A 15,170-nucleotide genomic window follows, 5' to 3' on the forward strand; every position below is an offset into this window, starting at 1 on the left:
AAAAATAAAAATAAAGTGTTGGGCTGGAGAGATGGCTTAATGGTTCAGCGCTTGCCTGTGAAGCCTAAGGACCCCAGTTCGAGACTCGATTCCCCAGGACTCAACATTAGCCAGATGCACAAGGGGGCGCACGCGTCTGGAGTTCGTTTGCAGTGGCCGGAAGGCCTGGCGCGCCCGTTCTCTCTTTCTCTCTGTTATTCTCAAATAAATAAATAAAAATGAACAAGAACAACATAAAAAGGGTCCCAGAGAAACCTTTCACTGCCAACAGTGGTCTGAGCTATGATCCTGTTATCAGACAGCTGCAGACAGCCATATCCCCTCTACCCCTGCCCCCCCCCCCCCCCGCGCCTGCCTCTCATTCTTAACACCGGCCGAGCCAGCACGAGTGGGAATGGCGGTAGGGAGCAGCACTCACTGGCACGAGCACTGTCGTGTGTCACCAGACACTCGGGTACAAGTACGTGAAGTTGTGCGTGCTAATTCAAGGCTGTCATCCACGCTCTGTAGGAGGCCGAAGCAGGAAGAGCAGAATCTCTAGGTTTCTGAGTTCAAGCCTAGCCTGGGCAATTAGGAAACCCTATCTTTAAAAGATGGTTGGAGGGCTGGAGAGATGGCTTAGCGGTTAAGCGCTTGCCTGTGAAGCCTAAGGACCACAGTTCGAGGCTCGATTCTCCAGGACCCACATTATCCAGATGCACAAGGGGGCGCATGTGTCTGGAGTTCGTTTGCAAAGGCTGGAGGCCCCTGCGCACACATTCTCTCTCTCTATCTCTCTATCTATCCATCTATCTGCCTTTCTCTCCATGTCTGTTGCTCTGAAATAAATAAATTAATTAAAAAAAAAAAAGATGGCTGGAGTCATGCTTGGGCTGCAAGGCCACTGAGAAATCCTGCTGGAACTAAGCTGAAAACCCCCTCTGGGTAGACCAGCTGATAGAAAGCTGGACAAAGCTATGCTGCATGCAGCTCCGTGGGAGAGTGGAAATAAACAACAGTGGACATTGCAAGCCTTAAGTTTGGCCAGCCAGGACAAATGAGCCAAAGGGAGCAATAGTGGCATGTCTGTTACGGGGGAAACCAACTGCTCTCTTAATTGGACTGGAATACATGCCTGATACTGAAAACCTGTGACAGGGGAGGTCACGAGCCCTAGGGGTGTGACACCTGCTGGTGTCTGGCTAAATACATAACATTATGCTCACCAAACTGCCCGGTAAGCACTACTCTTAATGTTCAGACCCATATATGTACGCTACTCTGGCCTCACAGTGCTGAGAAGTGACAGAGGAGTGCTCAGCACCAAAACATCTCTATCATACCTTCTAAGGCTTAGGGTCTATTGCAGAGGAGGTGGTGGAAAGAATGTAAGAGCCAGGGGCTGGAGAGATGGCTTAGCAGTTAAGTGCTTGCCTGTGAAGCCTAAGGACCCCAGTTCCAGGCTCAATTCCCCAGGACCCACGTTAGCCAGATGCACAAGGGGGCGCACGTGTCGGGAGTTCTTTCACAGTGGCTGGAGGCCCTGGCACGCCCATTCTCTCTCTCTCTCTGTCTGTTGCTCTCAAATAAATAAACAAAAATTTTTTTAAAAAAAGAATGTAAGAGCCAAAAGAAGGGTAGGACGCCTTACCATGCACTCTTCCAGACACAAAACGGCCTGGATATCCATGTCCTCATGGTGCCTGACACTACCTACACAAGACCATCACAACAGGAAAAGATGATGGCATCAAAAGACTGATTGAGAAGGGGAGGGGATATGCTGGAGTGAGGAGTTGTGAAAGGAAGTGAAGGGGGAGGGAATTATCATGGTTTATTATCTACAATTATGGAAGTTATCAATTTATTTATTTTTTTTTTTGAGGTAGAGTCTCATTGTAGCTCAGGCTGACCTGGAATTCACTCTGCAGTCTCAGGCTGGCCTCGGAACTCACAGTGATCCTCCAGATCCCACGTAATCCAGGCGCACAAAGGTGAGGCAAGCGAAGGTTGCACCTGCCCACTAGGTGATGCAAGTGTCTGGAGTTTGGTCGCACTTCTCTCTCCTCGCTCTCTAGCTCTCTCTAAACAACAACAATAATAACAATACAATAAAAAGTTAAGGGGGCCACTAAGGAGTCAAGCGAAAAGGGCTGTGGCAGGGACGAGACGGGGAAAGGCGCAGCGCACCCCTGCAGCAGCAGCACCCGGTCGCTCAGGCTCAGGCTCCAGCCCTGGCGACCTGCTCAGGAAGTCAGGCCCGTCCCCAGGGCCCAGCTCGGCAGCAACTCAGGCTCCCCCAATGCGGCATTCCAAAAAAAAAAGAAGAAGAAGAAGAAGAAGGGCTGGAGAGATGGCTTAGCGGTTAAGCGCTTGCCTGTGAAGCCTAAGGACCCCGGTTCGAGGCTCGATTCCCCAGGACCCACGTTAGCCAGATGCACAAGGGGGCGCACGCGTCTGGAGTTCATCTGCAGTGGCTGGAAGCCCTGGCGCGCCCATTCTCTCTCTCTCTCTCTCTCTATCTGCCTCTTTCTCTCTCTGTCACTCTCAAATAAATAATTAAAAATGAACAAAAAAAATTTAAAAAAAAAAAAGAAGAGAGGGAAGGAAGGATGGAAAGAGGGAGGGAGTGAGGGAAGGAAGGAAGAAAGGAAGAAAGGAGGGCGGGAGGGAAGGAAGGAGGGAGGAAAGGAAGGAGGGAGGGAGGAAAGAAAGAGAAGCAGTGAAGGAAGGAAGGAGGGAAAGAAGGAGGAAGGGAAGGAAGGAAGAAAGGAAGGAGGGAGGGAGAGAAAGAGGGAAGGAAGGATGGAGGGAAGAAAGGAAGGAGGGAGGGAAGGAAGCAAGCATCCTGTTGGGTGTGGTGCATACTTTTATTTTTTTGGTGTTTCAAGGTAGGGTCTCACTCTAGCCCAGACTGACCTGGAATTAACTATGTAGTCTCAGGGTGGCCTCGAACTCTCAGCAATCCTCCTACATCTGCCTCCTGAGTGCTAGTATTAAGGGCATGTGCCACCATGCCCATCTTTTACTTTTTCTTTTTTAATTTTATTTATTTATTTGAGAGTGACAGACACAGAGAGAAAGACAGATAGAGGAGAGAGAGAAATGGGCGCGCCAGGGCTTCCAGCCTCTGCAAACGAACTCCAGCCGCGTGCGCCCCCTTGTGCATCTGGCTAACGTGGGACCTGGGGAACCGAGCCTCGAACCGGGGTCCTTAGGCTTCACAGGCAAGCGCTTAACCGCTGAGCCATCTCTCCAGCCCCCCACCTTTTACTTTTTAAACATTTTATTACTTTTTATTTATTTGGTAGGGAGACAGTGAGAGGAAGAATCAGAGAGACATAAAATGGGCACACCAGTGCCTCCAGCCACTGAAACCAAACTCCAGAATCATGTACCACCATGTGCATCTGGCTTATGCGGGTCCTGGAGAATCAAACCTGTGCCCTTTGGCTTTACAGGCAAGTGCCTTAACTGCTAAGCCATCCCTCCAGTCCTACAAAGCAGTTGGTTTCTCCCACAACAGACATGCCACTATTGCACCAGTTGGCATACTGGCCTGGCTGGGGCCATCTTAAGGCTTGCAACATCCACTGCTGTTTACGATCATTGAAGACATCTCTCTCTCCCATAGCGCTGCCGCGGCATAGCTTTCTGTCATCTGGGGCACAGGGAGGAGGTTTTCAGCACGGCTCCAGCTTGATTTCTCCGTGACCTACACTGGCTGGAATTCTTGATTCTCAGCTGGCCATAGGCTTCAAGCAGAGCCCCAGGGTGAGGGACCCCCTTTCCTGTCCCGTGTTCTCATAATCTTCTGTGTCTTTCCATCCTCAACACTGTACAAGCTTACTGGACAGTGGAGGGACCAGGATGACCCCCCAAGTTCTGGCTTTAATGCTCCAGTCAGCATGAGACCTCTGGCTTGAGGGAATGGGTCTGGAGTCAGCTGTGTACAGAACTGAACAGTCCAGAAGCTTCTATTAGTCCTGTGGCTCAGCCCCATGCATCCCAGCTGGGAGAAGAATCTGTTTCTGGATTTAGGAGCCACTGGTTTCCCCTGGTAAGATGCTGCTTCTGTCTGTGCTGGGAACCCCACCCCGCCCACCAACAGACAGTTCACAGCATGGCCTCTCTCCACATCCCAAAGGCTGTAAAGGCCACCAGGACACACTCCTCTCTATCTAGCTGTAGGTTGGTCTTCTGTTTTTTGTTTTTTCCTTTTTTCTCAAGGTAGGGTTTCACTCTAGCCCAGGCTGACCTGTGGAACTCACTCTATAGTCCCAGGCTGGCCTTGAACTCACAGCTTTCCTCCTACTGCTGTCTCCCAAAGGTCCATGCCACCCCACCTGGCCACCTTTTCCTGAGACAAGGTCTCATGTAGCCTTGAACTTGCTGTGTGGCTGACGATAACTTTGAAAACCTGGTCTTCCTAATACCACGTGAGCACTGGCATCACAGGCATGTACCACCACGCTAGCCTCAGCTTCCTTGTTTTACTTTTATTTACTTATTTTAGTGTTTGAGGTAGAGTCTCACTCTAGCCCAGGCTGACCTGGAATTCACAATGGAGTCTCAGAGTGGCCTCCAACTCACGGTGATCCTCCTACCTCAGCCTTCTGAGTGTGAGTGCTGGGATTAAAGGCGTGTGCCACCAGGCCTGGCTTTTAAGTTTGAAATCATTAGCCAGGCCTGGTGGCGCACGCCTTTAATCCCAGCACTCGAGAGGCAGAGGTAGGAGGATTGCCATGAGTTTGAGGCCACCCTGAGACTCCATTGTGAATTCCAGGTCAGCCTGGGCTAGAGTGAGACCCTACCTCGAAAAACCAAAATAATAATAATAATAATTAATAATAGATAAAAATAAAAAATAGAGAGAAGAAAGAGAGGACTTCCAGGTTATTTCTTCCTGCCCAGTTGCACTGCCAGCTCACTTTTTAAAATCATTTTGAGAGAGAGAAAGAGAAAGAGAATGGGCATGCCAGGACCTTCTGCCTGCTTGAAAAATCTCCAGACATGTGCGCCCCCTTGTGCACATGTGCGACATTGCATGCTCGCGTCACTGTGTGTCTGGCTACTTGGGACCTGGAGATTTGAACATGAGTTCTTAGGCTTCACAGGCAAGCGCTTAACCGCTAAGCCATCTCTCCAGCCCCAGGCCAGCTTTTTGAGGAGGCATTCCAGGCACCTCCCTGTCTGAACTGTGCCACCTTTATCATGGGGCTGGGCGCGGCGCTGGCCCAGCCACCAGGCACTGCTGTGGCTCACTGGTGGCCGGCGTCATGGCCATCTTGACTCACTGTCACTGGCTGTCAGCTGGGGGGCTGTGATAGACATCTGGAGGTGGCTCCTGTGCCACTGCTAGGGAATCATATCCCCAGGATGCAGCATGCAAGGTCTTGTGAGGAAGGAGCCAGACCTCATGGTGGTGGCTTAGGCCTGTCTTCCTAGCACTTAGGAGGCTAAAGGAGTTGGATTGCAATGAGTTCAAGACCAACCTAGGCTATGGAATAAAATCCTGCCTCCAAAAAAAAAAAAAATAGCTGGGCATGGTGGCTTTATTCCCAGCACTCAGGAGGCAGAGTTAGGAGGATCGCCTTGAATTCAAGGCCAACCGTGAGACTACATAGTGAATTCCAGGTCAGCCTGAGCTACATTGAAACCAAAAAGAGAGAGGGAGAAAGCAAGCTGGGACTAGAGAGATGGCCTAGTGACTAAGACACTTACTTGCCTGCAAAGCCAAAAGGCCCAGGTTCAGTTCCCCAGGACCTAATTAAGCCAGATGCACAAGGTGGTACATGCGTCTGGAGTTCATTTTCAGTGGCTGAAGTCCTTGGCATGCCTATTCTTCCTCTCTATCTGCTTCTTTCTCTCTCTCAAATAAATAAAATAAATTTTAAAAAAAAGAAGAAGAAAAGAGGGCTGGAGAGATAGCTTAGTGGTTAAGGCGTTTGCCTACAAAGGCAAAGGATCCCGGTTCAATTCTCCAGGACCCACGTAAGCCAGATGCACAAGGGCATGCAGCTGGAGTTCGTTTGCAATGGCTGGAGGCCCTGGCACGCCCATTCTCACTCTCTCTCTTTCTGTCTCAAATAAATTAAAAAAAAAAAAACTGTTTTAAAGAATAAAAAGAAGAAAGCCAGGCGTGGTGGCACATGCCTTTAATCCCAGCACTCAGAAGGCAGAGGTAGGAGGATCACCGTGAGTTCGAGGCCACCCTGAGACTACATAGTGAATTCCAGGTCAGCCTGAGCTAAAGTGAGACCCTACCTTGAAAAAACAAAGGAAGAAGGAGGAGGAGGAGGAGAAGAAGAAGAAAGAGAAATGGGTATTGTGGCCTGGCATGGTGGCACATGCCTTTAATCCTAGCACTCAAGAGGCAGAGGTAGGAGGATCGCCATGAGTTCCAGGCCACCCTGTGACTACATAGTGAATTCCAGGTAAGCCTGGGCTAGAATGAGACCCTACCTCAGAAAAACAAAACAAACAAACAAAAACCCACAAAACTGTAAAGATGTTACCTTGTGTCTGTTTCCCCTCTCACTGTCCTGGGCTTCCTGCAATTCAGGGAGATGTGCCCTACTCAAGGTCAATACCAGGCACCTGCTACTTGCTGTCTGAGTCCCAGGGCTGAGGAGAGCCTTCCTAAGAGTTTCCCCTCAAATGCTTCCAGATGTTATTCACGCAGCCCTTCAGAAGCTCAGCTTTTTAAAGGGATTTGATTCAAAGCACTCATTCTTTAACTAAACTTCATTTAGCCACCATCTGCCTCTGTTCAAAATGGCTTCATGTTTTGCCACTTAAAATGAGAATTGTTATTGGATCTGTAAACATATTCCCCCCCTCCTTAAAAAAAAAAAAAAAAAAGCACACAAGTCACTTTTCAAAGTAATAAATGAGAGATGTGGGTAGCTGAGCCGCATCTTAAATGTTCTAATTACCCCGGGATGTGTTCTGGTGGTTGCATAATCATTTTATATACAAGTTCTTTGTATAAAAATATCGTATCAATGGAAAGATCAAGATGATAGAAAATGCTGGAATTATATCCGACTGAAAACAGTAATAAAGCAATCATCAGACAGGGGCAAAACTGGGGGGAGGCCGGAAGAAGGAAGTGGGGTAGCGCTGGCCCACACCTGCTCGCTACCCACACCTGCTACCTGGGGGGGCCGTCCTCCCTGCCCAGGTGCACTCTGGGTGCGAGGCGTAAGCATGTGGGTCTATTTTATCCCCCCGCACCCCCCCCCCCACCGAGGGAGGCTCTTATTCTAACCCAGACTGAAACTCACTCTGTAGTCCCAGGCTGGCCTGAACTCACCAGGCTTCTCCTAACTCTGCCTCTGGAGTACTGGAATTAAAGGCGTGCACCATCATGCTAAGCATAGGCCTATGTTCTTGTGGGAGGGGCTTGCCAATAATTGCAATTCTGAAAAATCTCAATTTCTCTCTCTCTCTTTTTCCACACACACAGGAGAGAGAGAGAGAGAGAGAGAGAGAGAGAGAGAGAGAGAGAGAGATGAATGCTGGTGCTCAGCTCACTTTCTCTTTTTAAAATCTATTTTATTTTATTTATTTATTTGACAGAGAAAGAGGGAGAGAAAGAATGAGCATGCCAGGGCCTCCAGCCACTACAAACGAACTCCAGAGGCATGCACCCCCTTGTGCATCTGGCTAACATGGGTCCTGGGGAATCAAACCTGGGAACTTTGGCTTTGCATGCAAATGCCTTAACCACTAAGCCATCCCTCCAGCCCTCACTTTCTCTGTTTTATTCATTCCCTCACCTCAGCCCATGAACAGTTGTGCTCATATTTATCAAAGGTTAGTTAATCCAATCCAGAAACTCCCTTAAAGATGGGCTTAGAAGGCTGGAGAGATGGTTTAGTGGCTAAGGTGTTTGCCTGCAAAGCCAAAGGATCCCAGTTCTACTCTCCAGGACCCACATAAGCCAAATGCACAAGGGGGTACACGCATCTGGAGTTCATTTGCAGTGTCTAGAGGCCCGGGCGCTCCCATTCTCTCTCTCTCTCTCTCTCTCTCTCTCTCTGTCTGTCTCTCTTTCTCTCCCTCTCAAATAAATAACTAAAATATTCTTTTAAAAAATATGTGCTTAGAGGTTTATTTCCATGGCAATCCTAAGTCCCATCAAGGTGATAATCAAGGCTAACTATTGGGGACACTCTCCTGTTGCTGTTTTCCACCTGATGTTGGCCAGGAGGTGATGTCCACCCTCTGCTCATGTATGCCATCATTTTCCTCTGCCATCATGGAGCTTCCCCTCGAGTATGTAAGCCAAAATAAACCCTTTTCTCCCACAAGCTGCTCTTGGCTGGGTGTTTTCTTCCAGCTATGTGAACCTGACTGCAACAATAAAGTTGGTACTGAGAAGTGGTGTCGTTGCTGCTAGAAACCTGACTGTGCATCTTTTGGCCTTTTGAAGCTGCTTTGCAGGAGGAATGTGGCAAATTTAAAATCTTGGCCTAAGAAATACCTTACAATGCTGTAAATACAGCTTGATGGACTATTTTGGTCAGCGTTGAAAGACTTGAATGAAGTAAGAAGTATGAACTGTGAGTTTCAGCTTATAAGGGTGAGAAAGAGCTTTGCCTGGACTGGGCTAGAAGCAGTTTGCATGAGAGGCTTGCTATTAGGCCCATATCCTGAGAACTTGTGCAGGGTTGCATTGCATAGAATTGGACTGGTGTGAGCAAAGGGATATGGCACAGAAATGAAATCTTTGGGCCAAAACTTCTGCCCATTCAGCTGCAATTGTATGAGAGATTAAGACCTTTAAGACTGGGCCAGTTGCATTGGGACCACAAGAAGAACGTGGAATCAGCAGAAGAGGCCTGAATGCTCAAGGAGGGTCCTGTTCTACAAAGTCAGCTTTATTCCTCCTGGATGAACAAGTTGGTAGCCCACCTGATATTATGTAGTATTACAAATGCAGGAAATAGGGTCATTTAATATGCAATACTTTTTTTTTTTTTTTTTGGAAATGGCCATGGGCAGTGTGAAACAGGCTTGCTGAATTACCTGCATGAAGGCCCAATGGAGCCATGAAGATAAACCATGGTTTTCAGTTGGAGACCCAGTGGAGATGCCAGGATTATGGGATGGCTGCCAATGACAGCTGCTGGCACCAGATGAAGTTTTCTGGGATAGTGAGCAGCCTAGCTGGAGGGGCAGAACTGGAACTCCAGAGACTCGTCACTGGTTAGAATTATTGGACTTGGAAATTTGTCACTGACTAGAATTGTTGGACTTGGAGCTACAGAGCTTGATGTTTGCCCTGTTTAAATTTTTGTTGTTGTTGTTGTTTTTGTTTTTCAAGGTTTCAAGGTAGGGTCTCACTCTAGCCCAGTCTGACCTGGAATTCACTATGTAGTCTCAAACTCACAGTGATCTTCCTATGCACTGGGTATAGCAAAGAAATATTCAACCATAGGCCAGGTGTGGTGTGCATGCCTTTATTTATTCTGTATCATTATGTTTTAGTTGGTATTTCGTTTGTTTGTTTGTTTTTGACATTACAGCTCAGTTAAAAGACGTTGGATTCCAGGCAAGATGGTGCACGCATTTAATCTCAGCATTCAGGAGGCAGAGATAGGAGAATCACCATGAGTTCGAGGCCACCCTGAGACTACATAGTGAATTCCAGGTCAGACTGAGCTAGAGTGAGACCCTACCTCAAAAAAACAAAACAAAACAAAAGACCCTGAACTATGGGGATGTTTGAACATGATTGAGATTGATAAAAACTATGGGGACTTTTAAAGAAGGACTGAATGCATTGTATTTTACATCGTGGATGGTTCAGTTATGGGGTCCAGGGGCAGAATGTGGTGGTTTGACTCAGATGTCCCCATAAACTTTGGTGTTCCAAATGCTGGGTCCCCAGCTGATGACAATTTAGGAATTAATGCCTCCTGGGGGCAGTGTATTATTGGGCATGGGATGATGGGTGTTATAGCCACCTTCTTCTTGCCAATCTTGGGACATTCTTTTATGTAAGATTATTTTTTATTTATGTATTTAGTAGAGAGGGAGAGAGAAAGAGTGAGAATGGACACACCAGGGCCTCTAGCCACTACAAACAAACTCCAGACACATGTACCACCATGTGCATCTGGCTTACATGGGACCTGGAGAATTGAACCAGAGTCCTTAAGCTTCACAGACATACACCTTAACTGCTAAGCCATCTCTCCATCTCTGGCACACTCTCTTGTTGCTGTTGTCTATCTGATATTGGCCAGGAGGTAATGTCCACCATCTGTTCATGTGGTCATTTTTCCCTTGTATCAGGGAGCTTCCCCTCAAGTTTGTAAGCCAAAATGAACCCTTTTCTCCCACAAAAGAAGGAGGAGAAGGAGAAGGCAGCGGCTAAGTATTAGGAGGGGATAGAAAGATTGCAAGAGCCACAGGTTGAGACATCATGCCCAGAGCCATTGCCTCCCCACAAAAACTGACTACTGCTCCCACAACACATAACCCACAACCCCATGGGGAATACCTGCAACCCCACTGAGGAGGGTCCACAGCGCAGTGGGGGCAGGGACAAGGGAAAAGAGAGAACCAACACATGACATAGTCATTCAAAATATGTTGCTGATGGACTGGAGAGATGGCTTAGCAATTAATGTGCTTGCCTGCAAAACCAAAGGATCCCCAGGTTCGATTCCTCAGGACCCGTGTAAGAGAGATGCACAAGGTAGCGCATGCATCTGGAATTCCTTTGCAGGGGTTGGATGTCCTGTCACACCAATTCTCTCTCTCTCCCTCCCTCCCTCCCTCCCTCACACACACTCTCTCTATCTCTCTCTCAAATAAATAAAAATAAAAATGCTTAAAATTTTTTGTTAACATTAAATCTTATATTATGTTAATTATAACTCAATAAATTTGTTTTTTAAAATGCAAAAAAAAATGTTATTGTTTTTTCAAGGTAGGGTCTCACTCTAGGCCAGGCTGACCTACAATTCATATGTAGTCTCAGGGTGGCCTTGAACTCACAGCAATCCTCCTACCTCTGTCTCCTGAAATGGGACTAAAGGTGTGTGCCACCATGTCCTCTGTTGCTCTCAAATAAATAAATAAAAATAAACAAAAAATTTTTAAAAATATATTTTTTAAAATATGTTGTTCAAACACACAGAAGATGAAATCAGAGAATCACTCCCATTCACAATTGCATCAATAATAAAGTACCCTTGGGGGTGGGGAGGGAGGGAATTACCATGGTATATTTTATTATAATCATGGAAAATGTTAATAAAAATTTAAAAATTAAAAAAAAATAAAAGACAAAGCACTATCATGATGTCCTCAGTAGGGTCTTAACTCAACAAGAAAAGTTTGGACACACTCAATGCTCTCCCTTTAACAAGTCAGGGAATCTCATAAAGTAGGCTAGAAGACTCCATCTAGAATTAGAGTGAATTTTGGAATTTCAAGAATTAACACTAAGCTACTTGGGAGAAAAAATCTTAAAAATAATATATTTTCCATATATTTGCATGGCTAGAAATTTCACTTCTATGCATTTTTGTGTGAGCGTATACACAGTATTGATGCCATTTGGTCAAGACAGGCAGAGTCCAGCACAATAGCAACTAACCACACAGGGTTATGGAGCAGCTAAAATGTAGCTGGTGAAACTGAAGAAGTGAATGTTAATCTTTACTTTTAGTTGAGTTAAATTTAATCCTAATAGTAGATATTGGAGTGGATAATATCGCTCAGTAGTTAAAGGCACTTGTTTGCAAAGCCTGTGGTTCACAATTCCCACGCTGTCCACATAAAGCACATACACGAAGTAGTGTAAGCATCTAGAGTAGAGTTGCTTGTAGAGGCAAGAAGTCCTGGTGTGTGCACACTACACATGCCAATAATCAAATATGAAAATGTTTTTAAGGTCTATAGTAAAGTTAATTATTGCAAAGCTAAAACATATTCGATACAACTTGAATAAACTAAATTTTTGGTTATCCAATTACAGATCAAGTATTTCTCATAAAATTGCCATCCAGCTTGCAATGTGTTGTTAAGCATATAATGCATGTGGTTATGGAAATTTAGTGCAAATAAAGAATGTTAAATATTAAAAACATAATAATAATAATAATAATAAAGTACCTTGGAATAAACCTAACCAAGGAAGTGAAGGATTTCTACAATGAAAACTAAAATACTCAAGTGAGAAATTGAGAAGACACTAAGAAATGGAAAGACATCCCTTGTTCATGGATCAGAAGAATCAATACTGTGAAAATGGCAATTTTTCCAAAAGCAATATACACATTTAATGCAATCCCCATCAAAATTTCAGTGGCATTCTTCATGGAAATAGAAAAAACAATCCAAAAATTCATTTGGAAGCACCAAAAAAAACCATCAAATATCTAAAACAATTTTGAACAATAAAAATAAGGCTGGTGGTATCATCATACCTGATTTTAACCTATACTACAGAGCCATTGTAAGAAAAACAGCATGGCACTGGCACAAAAGCAGACATGTAGAACAATGGAACAGAATAGAGGACCCAGAAGCTATAGCCACCTGATCTTCGACAAAAATACTCATTGTAGAAAGAAAATACAGCCTCTTCAGCAAACAGTGCTGGGAAAACTGGATATGTATGTGTAGAAGGATGAAAATCAATTAAGTTGAAATGGATCAAAGACCTCAATATCAGGCCTGAAATTCTGAAACTGCTAGAAGAAAAAGTAGGGGAAACCCTTCAACATATTGGTCTTGCAAAGGACTTTCTGAATACAACCCCAATTGCTCAGGCAATAAAAGCAGATTAACCACTGGAGCCTCATGAAATTACAAAGCTTTTATACAGCAAGAGACACTATTAATAGAGCAAAGGGGCAACCACAGAATGGGAGAAAATCTTCGCCAGCTACACATCTGATAGAGGATTAATATCTAGGATATACAAAGAACTCAAAAAGTTAAATAATAATAAATCAAACAAGCCAATTAAAAAATGGGCAATAGAACTAAACAGAGAGTTCTCAAAAGAAGAAATACAGATGGCATATAAGCATCTAAAAAAAATGTTCTACATCCCTAGTCATCAGGGAAATGTAAATTAAAACTATGTTGAGATTCCATCTCACTCCTGTCAGATAGGCTACCAACATGAAAACAAATGACCATAAATGCTGGTGAGGATGTGGAAAAAGAGGAGCTTTTCTACACTGTTGGTGGGAATGCAATCTGGTCCACCCATTGTGGAAATCATTATGGAGGTGCCTGAGACAGCAAAAAATAGATTTATCATATGACCCAGCTATAGCACTCCTAGACATATATCCTAAGGACGCATCTCACTACCTTAGAGAGACTTGCTCAACCATGTTTATTGCTGCTCTATTCACAACAGCTGGGAAATGGAACCAGCCTAGATGTCCCTCAACTGATGAGTGGATAATAAAGATGTGGCACATTTACACAATGGAGTGCTACTCAGCAGTAAAAAAAAAAAAAAAAAAAAAAAAAAAAGTTATTAAATTTGCAGGAAAATGGATGGATCTGGATCTGGAAAGGATTATACTAAGTGAGGTAACCCAGGCCCAGAAACCCAAACGTCACATGTTCTCTCTCATATGTGGATCCTAGCTACACATGATTGGACTTCTGTGTGAGTAGGAAGAAAACTCAGTAGCAAAGGCCAGTAAGCTAGAAAGGTTATATAAAGGGAATAGAAAGGGAGGGAGGGGGGACTAAATAGGATGGTATTGTATATATGTAAGTAGAAAAACAGATTAATGGGGGTGAAAAGGCCTAAGTGAGATCAAGGGAAGAGATTAAATAAAGGAAAGGTGGGTGGAGGGCTAGTCAAAATCTAAGAGGAAGGACTGGAGATACCATGGGATATTGTTTACAATCATGGAAGTTGGCAATAAAAAAATTAATTAATTAATTAATTTAAAAATTATGAAGCCAGGTGTGGTGACGCACGCCTTTAATCCCAACACTCAGGAGGCAGAGGTAGGAGGATCGCCATGAGTTCAAGGCCACCCTGAGACTACATAGTGAATTCCAGGTCAGCCTGGGCTATAGCAAGACCCTGTCTTGAAAACCCCCCCCCCAAAAAAAAAAAAAACAGAAAAATTATGTTAAGGGCAGGTGTGGTGGCACATGACTTTAATCCCAGCACTCAGGAGGCAGAGGTAGGAGGATCGCTGTGAGTTCGAGGCCACCCTGAGACTACACAGTGAATTCCAGGTCAGCCTGGGCTATGTAGTTTCAGAGTTCCTGTAAGTCAACACAGGTTTCTCTCTCTAGGGAACCCCTGACCTTCTTTTAAATCACATTTTGTGTATAATGTGTTCATTTCACATTGATCCAAACACCACTGGACTATGCAAACAAGAAAGAAAAGATCAGGGCTGGAGAGATAGCTTAACAGTTAAGTCACTTGCCTGCGAAGTCCAAGGACCCAGGTTTGATTCCCCAGGTCCCACATAATCCAGATGCACATGGTGGCGCATGCATCTGGAGTTCGTTTGCAGTGGCTAGAGGCCCTGGCAAGCCCATTCTTACTCTGTCTTTTTCTCTGTCTCAAATAAATAAATAAATAAATCAGAAAAGAAAAGAAAAGATCGGACATCCCCCATAGACTCATGTGGGTTTTGTTTTGTCTTGTCTTGTCTCTTTTTGTTTGGTTTGGTTTGGTTTTTAAGGCAGGGTCTTACTCTAGCCCAGTCTGACCTGAAACTTACTCTATAGTCCCGGACTGGTCTGGAACTCATGGTTATCCTCCTACCCCTGCCTCCCAAGAGCTGGGATTAAAGATTAAAGGTGTGCCTGGTCTACCTCATGGGTTTTGAATGCTTGGTCCTCAGCTGGAGGACGCATGTTATTATAGTGGTGGGCTTTAGTGGTCTTACAGCCAGCGTCTACCTCGCCAGAGCTCAGCTCACTCTCACTACCGCAACCTCTACTTGACTATGCTTTCTTACCAGACAAAGCTCACTCTCAGACTAAGCCACAGGACACCCTTTCCTCCAATTAGCTGCTTTTGGTAGGGTGTTTTGTCCCAGGGACATGAAGGTAACTAAAAGAGAAAAGGAAAGAAAAAAGGACTGGGCACAGTGGGCATGCCTGTAATCCCAGCACTCAGGAGGTAGAGGAAGGAGGAGCACAGTGAGTTCAAGGCCACCTGAGACTAC

The sequence above is a fragment of the Jaculus jaculus genome, chromosome 2, assembly GCF_020740685.1.
Source record: "Jaculus jaculus isolate mJacJac1 chromosome 2, mJacJac1.mat.Y.cur, whole genome shotgun sequence".
Lineage (NCBI taxonomy): Eukaryota > Metazoa > Chordata > Mammalia > Rodentia > Dipodidae > Jaculus > Jaculus jaculus.